A 9,790-nucleotide genomic window follows, 5' to 3' on the forward strand; every position below is an offset into this window, starting at 1 on the left:
GTGTCTCCAGCCAGACACCGAGGTATTTGACTTTCTCACGGAAACATATTGGGCGTGCATGTACAGTTATTGGTCTGCAGTGTCGGTGTTTGAGCAGTTGCTTCGGTCTTCTAGTGAACAGAACGGCTTCGCACTTGTCGACGTTTTCTCTAACACGCTGTTTCTCCAACCAAGGCTCAGCCACTCTGAGTGCATTCTGTAAGCGTGATGTAATGTTTGATGGTTTCCAATCTTGCGCGAGGATGGCTGTGTCATCCACGTAGATTGCCATCGTTGTGTTGTGTGTGGTTGGGAGATCGTTTATGTAGAGGTTAAACAGTAGGGGCCCTAGTATGCTTCCCTGGGGTACTCCCGTGTGTATACCGTGTCGTGTTTTGTTTTCCCTGCACGTCAGTGTTGAAACTCCTGTCTGTGTGGTATGAGTGTATTAGACGCACCAGCCCGTCGAGGAATCCCGCGTCCCTGAGTTTGCGAATGAGGCAGTTGTACCATAGACGGTCGAAAGCCTTTTCAATGTCCAGGAACACCACCCTGTTGCTTTGTTTGTGTTGAAGCCATGTGTTATATGTTCAACGACCCGTAAGAGTTGTTGTGTTGTGGAGTGGTGATTCCTGAAGCCGAACTGCTCCGGTCTCAGGATGTCATTTGTTATGCAGTGCCTAGCGATGCGTTTGAGAATCACCTTCTCAACAATCTTACTGAGCGAGCTCAGAAGGCTAATGGGTCGGTAATTTTGTGGGAGGCTACGGTCTTTCCCCGGCTTCCTGAACATCAGGACCTTGGCCGTCTTCCAATGGGCGGGAAAGTGTTGGTGTTTTAGTATGGCATTAGTTATGTGTATTAGGTACTCAGTTGCTTTATCCGTGAACTCCTGGAGGACACGGTTTTGAATGTCATGACCAGGGGCTTTCCTAGCAGCGGAATGCATTATAGCACAGGAGACTTCGGCTGTGCTAGCATGTCGAATGTCGTCGGGCGATGGTTGGGTTAGAATGCGTGTACCCTTCTGGTCAATAGCTAGTGTGAACACTGTATCTGATGGTACCAGGTTCGGTGTGAATGACGCTGCGAGTGTGCGGGCCATTAGTTCTGCTTTCTCTTCCGCTGAGTATGCAGGTCCGTCAGGCCCTTGAAGCGTTGGGGTATATATTTTCTCCCTGGTGAAGTGTCGGGCTAGTTGCCACACGCCAGGCCGCGCGGTGTTCAGCCCTTCCACCCCTTCGAGTTTTTGGTTCCACTGTTGTGTTCTATGTGTTTGTATTTTATCGTGTACGATGCCCTGTAGCCTGTTAATGTGCCGTTTGAAGTACTGACGCCTGGTGCGCTGCCATTGTCACCTGAGGCGATGCCTCATTGAGATTAGACCCAGGATTTCCTGGCGCAGGGCCGCACTGTGTTGTTGTGAGGTGCGATCAGGTATGGTGCCAGCCATTGCGTCCTGGACGGCGTTCCTGAGTGTTTCTACTGCCTCGTCAATTTCTGATGTTTCGTTAATTTCGTGTATGGGTGGGATGTGGTTATCGAGCGTTTCCTTGAACAATGTCCAATTCGCACGCCCATAGTCCAACATCCTGCGTTGTTCCATGTGCTGCAGTGTTTCATCAATGTATAGTATTACAGGTTGGTGGTTTGAGGGCAGTGTCCCCTCTGATAGGGAATGTGCGTCGGTTCAGTCGGCGCTAGTATAATGTAGTTTCTGCCTGGTGAATGTCCATACAGTTTTTTGCCGTTGGGATTTCGTATGCGTGAATTCCATTCTGGGTGTTTAGCGTTCAGATCTCCAGCGACTATTACTTGCGGTGAGATGTTGAGTAGTGTTCTGATATCGCGTGTTGAAATGCCTACATTACTGTTGTATACCGATATCAGTGTGGTGTAGGCTCCGTTGAACTTGACTCTGACGGCCGTAGCCTCGATTTTTTCCAGTTCAGGGAGTTCTATGTTTGTGTGCTCAATGTCTTTGAGTATGACGATTGCAGTTCCACCTGCCACGGAGTCGCCCGGTCGGTCGGTACGATAGACGCAGTAGCCAGGAAAGTTTAATTGTTTGTGCGGTTTAAGCTTAGTCTCGCTCAGTAGCGCGACAAGGATTCCCTTGCGCTCCATGAATGCGGCAAATTGTGCCCTTTTGTTGTGGATCGAGTCTGCATTCCAGAACAGTATCTGTGATAGTGTGTGCGGGTTTGCGTTATGGGCCGGTGTGGTATGTTATTCATGTAAGAGTGTGAAAGTGGGTTGTGATGGCAGTGTGTATGACAGCCTAGTATTGCCCGGGTTCGGCGCTCATGTGCTGGGTGATGAGTGTAGTGACGGCCGTCAGCACCTTGGTAAGGACTTGAACGGTCGTGTGTCGAGGGAATAGTGATGTGTTGGTGTTGGGTGTGGCAGCCTCAGGTGCTGCTGTAGATTTAGCGGCCGCTTGTGTGGGTATTGGCGTGTTGTTAGGAGTGGCGTTTGTGTTTTGTGACAGAGGTTGTGGCGCCTGTGTTACTTCTGTGGTGAGGGGGATGGTAGTGTGAGTTACAGTCTCGGTGTCTCGTTGACTGTTTTCCTGTGTGTTATTGGTCTGTTGTTGCTGGGTGACCTGTTGTGGTGATTTCGTGTTCCCCGCCCTGTGTTTGCGTGTACGTCTATTCCTCCTCTGGGCTTTGGGTTCTGGGTGTTCTTGTGTGGGTGTGTTTTCCTGTATAGCGTGCGTTTATTCGCAGCACGTGACTTCCGGTAGTGCGGTCGTGTTGTTTGGTGGCATAGGTGTTGGTACCGATGCTTGTTGGTTTTCAGTGTCGTCTGTGGCTGTTGTGTAGCTGTTGCAGCGGTTGTTTCGCGTGTGTGTGAAGGGCGCTGAGGTTCCGCGGCCTGTGCCGTTCCACCAGGGCGTGCAACCTTGGCTAACCTTACGCCGTTCCTTACTAGGTTCGGCGCTGGCCTTGGGCGTGGAATGTCATATTGTACGCTGTTCTTGTCTTGTTTACGCTTCAGCGCCTGTTTGTATGCATGTCTGCTGCCGCAATCTGCAGCAGGTACACCGCACTTGGAGCTTGTTCACTGCGGGAAAGTCCACAGACGCCACCCAGCCACTGTTCCGACACCATCGCTCGTGCTCTATTACAGAGAGCTTCTTCTCTGTTGATGCTGAGAGCTGGACTCTGACTCTTGCTGCATTATTTGTAAGGAGTCCTGATACATTTGGAGAAATACAATAATGTAAATCTTCTGTTTACTGTGATAACTTGTTCGCTAATCATTTCTGTTCTTGCCCAGCTTTCCTAAAACGACCGCTGCCGCACCAGTGTGTAGCCCGCCTGTCCTTACAGTTGTGTAAGAAGACGTAAAAAAAAGTAAAAATAGTAGAATAAGATCAAGAGACGAACACAGTAAGCAGATTCAAAGATATGTTGGTTGCAGAACTTGTTCGTAGATGAAGAGACTTACAGGGGATAGAGCAGGATGGAGAGCTGCAACAAACCAGTCTCTGCATTGAAGGCCCGGGGAAGCAGTGTTAACATTAATTAATTAATACTTTTAGTCCTACTCATTCAAATACGTTTAAAAATATTTTTACTAGTTTCTAAATAAACATTTGTTCACGGAATAGAAGGAATTGTGAATTGTCGAGAAGAAATGATGTTAGGCTAGATTCAAAACTTGCTCTGCTACCTGAGCTAATCATCAAAAATGTTTGTTCCTGCATACTGAACTACTTTATGAGCCACTGACAGCTTTAATAACGTGTAATAAAGGTCAATTTTCTTGTAGCGTTCTAGGTATGGATTCTTGTCAAATTATGGTGGATTATTTATAAGGTATTTCATTAGCGAATACATGTATTGTGGTGGTCCAGTTAATACGTACAACTCTTTGAAGAGCGAATGTAAACACCATACATTACTCTCACAGCACAACATATCACTCCTACTGTTGTTTCCTGCCTAACCCCACAATGCTATGCAGAACTAGGCATTTCTTGATGTGAAACACAACGCAGTGCTGTGTGCGGTTAGGCTAAAAACAGGGCAAAAGGAGGAAATATCTCAAAAACGTGCAAACAGACGAGGTCTCCTGATGAGAAGGAGAATCAGACATAAAGTACCGAAGGCAAAAATTAACTTCTTTTGTGACGAACTGTTTTTCGATCGATCTAGAAAGGAAACCAGACTGTAAATATCTTTCATTACCGACCACTGATGATGTTTTATATCAATGAAACGAAAAGTGTTTGGCGACAAAATACACTTTTTCTCGTAGTTCGACGGTGGATTTAAAATACCTCCAGTTGTACTTTTTCCTATGTAGCATGCGCGTCCGCGTCATCGTATTTTATACGTTTCCGTCTGGCACATAGATAGCTAACACATACCTACGAGAAAAGTCGCTGCAATTCTAGTGATCTCGATACATTATTCTGTCTGGAACTTGTTCGAGAAAAGTCGCGAATATTCTACTGTTTTTCTTGTACAGAGAACCTTCGAGGTCGATAATGAACAAGGATCGACTTAACGGCTTAGCTCTGTTGAACATTCACAGCGCCATTGATTGTCCTATTGACGATGTAATTAACCAACTTCCCGGAAGAATATGCGCGTAGGATTCATCGTTTGAGGAAGAGGAACACAATTGTAACTTTTTTATATTGTCTTGTACCCGTATACGTGTACAATCAGTTTAAATAAAACTTTCTTAAACTTTGCATGCGACTTGATTATTTTTTATTACGGTAGAAGTAAAGGTAGCTCAAGATATCTTTAGCGCCCCCACCTTGAGGTTTTTCTGTATCCTTCGGTTTCATGACGAACTTTCAAAGACTTTAAACACGATATCTGTATGGTGCAAAAAGTGACAGTTGACTCTAATTATGAAAAATGTGAAGTCATCCACATTAGTACTAAAAGGAAACCTCCAAATTTCAGTTACACGATAAATCACACAAACCTAACTATAGAGTTAGGGTTTACAACTGCGAATAACGTAAATTGGAACGATCGCATACATAATATTGTGGGGAAACCAAACCAAAGACTGCAACATTTTTGCAGAACACTTAGAAAATGTAATAGATCTGATAAAGAGACTGTCTACACGACGCTTATCCGCCTTCTTCTGGAGTACAGTTGTGCGGTGGGCGATCTGCTTCTTATAGGATTGACGGAGGACATAGAAAAAGTTCAAAAAGGGAGAGCTTATTTTGCATAATCTCGAAATCGAGGAAAGAGTGCCACGGGTTTTATACACGAATTGTGGTGACAGTTATTAAAACAAAAGCGTTTTTCACTGCGGCAGGACCTTCTCATTATATTTCAGTCACCAACTTTCCACGCAGAGTGTGAAAATATTTTGTTGGCGCCCACCTACATAGGGATAAATGATGATCATAATGAAAAGAGAAATCAGAGCTCGCACGAAGGATTTAGTGTTCGTTTTTCCAACGCGCTGTTCGAGTGTGTAACGGTAGATAAATAGCTTACAGAAGGTTCAATGAATCCTTTTCCAGACACTGCAAGACATGGAACTGCAGAGCAAGCATGTAGATGTAGATGAAGAACTTTATAAATCTGGAATTCTCACAATAATTACCTACCCCAGCTGGTTTAAGTACTAAAATCATTCCGTAATTATAAAATGAAATTAAGTTTTCTACAAACTGTTGAGCAGTCGAAGGAGAGCTTAAGGCAACAGTGATTTAAATTGCTGCCCAAGATCTGCTATTTCTCCTATTTGTTACATCATCGAGATACATTCATTTCTCATTTTTGCGAACAGTTGTGACATTTCATTTCTTCCTGCTTTTACATGTGACCATTATATCTAACCATCAACAATAATAGTTTGTAATATGATCCACCAGTCGGTCCCCAGCTGAGATTAATTAATAACCCGTTCCTCTATCAGTACTTTGACCAACTGCGCCTGTGCGGATCATAGAAATAAATAAATGCTTGAACGTCGCTAGCTTAACCTTACTCGACGATTCTCGAAATAGCATAACAGCTCACATTAAACGAAGTACACTGGTTAGCATTTCGCTAATTGTCATATAAAAACAAGAGAACAGTAATTGCTACTCGAGTCAGGTTTCGATTAAGAATTTCTCAAGCAACCTCTCACCCGCTCTGGAGATGCTCGTTACGCCAAGCCTGCTCCCTACCTCTGACCACCTAAAAGCAACCTCTTATTCGACTACACAAGCAGTTGACCTCGTTTCGTTGATTGGCTTCTGGGAGTCTCCTGCACCCCGCTCGTCCAAAGTTGCCAACCCAGTTGGCTTCTGTAGGTATGCTAGTGATCCACTCTAGTATGGGAATGGCAGAAAACCTCGAGTCCGTTACGTTTCCTAGTAAGATCTAATTTATATATAGCACTAGCTTACCGCCCACTGCTTCACTCGCGTAGACTGTATGGCCTGCACGGATTGTTTCTGTTTTTTTAATCGAATTTGTATGTTGTTCACAAATTGCGGCACCTTCTAAACTTTTCATGCTAACTAAGGCCGTAGGAACATGATCTTTTCTGAATGTACTTATGTTGGTCAGTTGGGGTCCAAGGTTTTTGTTAACCATGCCATTTGCTTTGTTGTGGATCTATTTCCATCGAAACTTTCATCCCTTAACACATATTTCTTATAACCAACCAAGATGCGAAATTGAAATTTTCATAGATTTAGCTTTAAAAACTTATTAATGAAATGAAATACCTTCTTAAAAATTTTCATTCCCTAATTCACCCCCATAGGGGTTGAATTTCCAAAAACAGTGAAACAAGTAGGTTTTAATTTTTAACAGAGAAGCCAAATACAGATTTTCATTATGTTAGCTTTGAAAATGCTCTCATAATGAAATAATTTCATATAAAGTTTCGTCCCCCATTTCACTCCCTTCTGCGCTTGGATTTCGAAAAACTCTGAAACATGTACTTTTTTCATTTCCAAGCAAAAAGTCAAATACTAATTTTCACAGATGTAGCTTTAAAAATGCTTCACTAGTTCTTTAATAACGATTTATTTTCAAGCAAACTTTCATGCACTACTGCACCCTCTCAGTGGTTGAATTTCCAAAAATGCTGAAACATGTATTTTTTTTAAATTTCTGACTGAGAAACCCAATTCCAATTTTCGTAGTTCTGGCTTGAAAATTGCATTAATAAGGACATATCTTCAAAAAGAGATTTCGCCACTTAGGAATGGAATTTCGAAAAATCCTTTCGTAAACGATGCCTACAGCCAAAGATTCATATTCTCTCCAAATTTTAAGATTCTGTCCATAGCAGTTTTGCGCTGGGCAATGACCAGTCAGTGTATCAGTCTGTTCATATTTCACTCCCATAGGGGTTGAATTTCCAAAAACAGTGAAACACTTTTTTTTCGTTACCAACCGGGATGTTAAACATCAACTTTCAAAGATTTAGATTTGGCTTTACGATGCTTATACAATGAAATGTTTTTAGAGTACATTTCATCCCCTTGTGGACTGCGTTTCCAAAAACCGTAAAATGCGTACTTTTTTATTGCTAATAGAAAAACCAAATACAAATTTTAATAGCGATAGCTTCAATAATGATTGGATAATGAAATATTTCCATAAAAACTTCCATTCATTATTTCAAATCCATAGGGCTCGAATTTCCAAAAACAGTGAAACGTGCATTTTTTTATTTCTAAGCGAGGAAACAAATTCAAATTTTCATAGACGTAGCGTTAAAAATGCATTCACCACGACATAATTTCACAAACCTTTTCTTCTCCTATTTCACCATCTTACGGGTACAGTTTCGAAAAACACTGAAACACGAATTTTTTTAACATCTTCAACTTCTACAGTCCTGTCTTCCTCAGTTGCGTGTAGTGTTGCAGTATACAGATAATTTTTACTTTTTGGACCGTCTGACTAAAACAACATAATCACCATCCTACAGACATGGAACAAGAAATGGTAATAATGGGAATAAGCAACCATGACAAATATCATTCACGCATGCAAGAAAACTTTCACATTCAGAAAGCCATCGCTGAGAACAAACATGTGATAAATGACCAAACACACATCAGTACAGGCTCCCTACTACAGTTAAAAAAAGAAATGATATGATAAAAATCGTTCCTCTCACACAAGGAGCAAAAAGATCTCCCTTCGCCTTCTGCTGGACACACACACACACACACACACACACACACACACATAATTCAGAAATAACACTTGACAGTGGCAATAACATATGATATTTGGCAATAACATTCGACAGTCGGCGAAACAAACCAAAACATTGCATCACAACAAATGTTCATTTCCTAGTTCTGTGAAATGGGGAAAAAACCGCAAGTGACAATTATGAGGAGAGTAACGGCACCAAAAATGGAACAGAAACGTAATATGCAGAAAATCGTCCACGAAACCTGTAAGTAGAATTTGAAATTTTACTACATCATAGCAAAAGCCAACCACCAGAAATGTTTATAACTAACAGGTATATTGCCCCAAAATGTAAACCAAATAGTAAAAATATGTACATATTCCACACCTTGTAAAGAATAAAGGCGAAATGCGTATGGCAGGAAAATTGTTTCATTCAGTTGTAGTCAGACGGTCCAGAAAAGCGGAAAGTATCAATACACCGTAAAAAAACATTTTTTTTTTATTTGTAACCAAGGACTCAATAACCACTTTTCATAGATGGAGCTTCAAAAATACTTCCGTAGTTCTTTAATAATTATCTATTTAAAGAAATTTTTACCTTCTATTTCACCCTTATACGAGTTGAATTTTCAAAAATGCGAAAAACGTATTTCTTTACTTCCGACCGTGAAACCAAATACCAGTTTTTCGTAGGTCTAGCTTCAAATTCCCTTAATAGCGACATATTTTCCGAAAACCTTCCATCCTTTATTTCACCCCCTTGAAACTGGGAGAGGAGAGTCTGCCAGGACACTGCCTTTTACGGTACATATATAGGTTATGACTGCTAACTCTCTGGCGGCTCAAGGCAAAAATTGAACAGTCGCATTGTAGGCTTTTCAAGAAAATTAATCTTTGAAATATCACACGATGTTGCACCTTTTTTTATCGTCGTAATAAAAGTAATCGTATTCCGTCTAAGTTATTAGCCTTTCCAGAAGGAAAGTTAAATACAGCAAACACTGTAAGTTCCCTCAAAAATAAATTGCTTTGCGTCAAGTGAATAAATATGTTAAATATCTCATATCAACTCCTCCCCAACAGGCCACGAAGGCCCAAAGGTACCGACCGGCCACCGTGTCATTCTGAGCCCACAGGCGTCACTGAATGCGGATATGGAGGGGCAGGCTGCTACTTCTCAATGAAGTAGGCCCTCAGTTTGCCTCACAAGGGCTGAGTGCACCCCGCTTGCCAACAGCGCTCGGCAGACCGGATGGTCACCCATCCAAGTGCTATCCCAGCCCGACAGCGCTTAACTTCGTTGATCTGACAGGAACCGGTGTTACCACTGCAGCAAGGCCGTTGGCATCTCATATCAAAGAGTGCAGTAAATTTCAAATGACGTACAATTTTTATGCATTTCAACTAATTATTCCATTTATTAGTTTACGTAATTACATATACATTGCACTAACATCTACCGAGGAGAAGAACAGAGAAAGGAGCGGGATTTTGAAACAGTCGACATGCTTTCCATAATTTTTAGTAGTCGGCGAGCAGAACTGAACAATAAGAACGATTTTAGACTACGCGCTCTGTTGCCAAATCAGCGGCGTGCTGATCCTTTGTGTTCTCTCTCACTCACGTGGCTGACTATTACGATAATAAGCAATGCATATGTAATCAAA

General features: G+C 42.1%; 1 pseudogene; it reads right to left on the reverse strand.

Annotated features, from left to right (window-relative positions):
- Nucleotides 1-9,351: 9,351 nt before the first annotated feature.
- LOC126337417 (5S ribosomal RNA) lies at nt 9,352-9,469 on the reverse strand (annotated as a pseudogene).
- Between the last annotated feature and the right edge of the window lie 321 nt (nt 9,470-9,790).

The sequence above is a fragment of the Schistocerca gregaria genome, chromosome 2 (genome assembly GCF_023897955.1).
Source record: "Schistocerca gregaria isolate iqSchGreg1 chromosome 2, iqSchGreg1.2, whole genome shotgun sequence".
NCBI classification, from domain to species: Eukaryota; Metazoa; Arthropoda; class Insecta; order Orthoptera; family Acrididae; genus Schistocerca; species Schistocerca gregaria.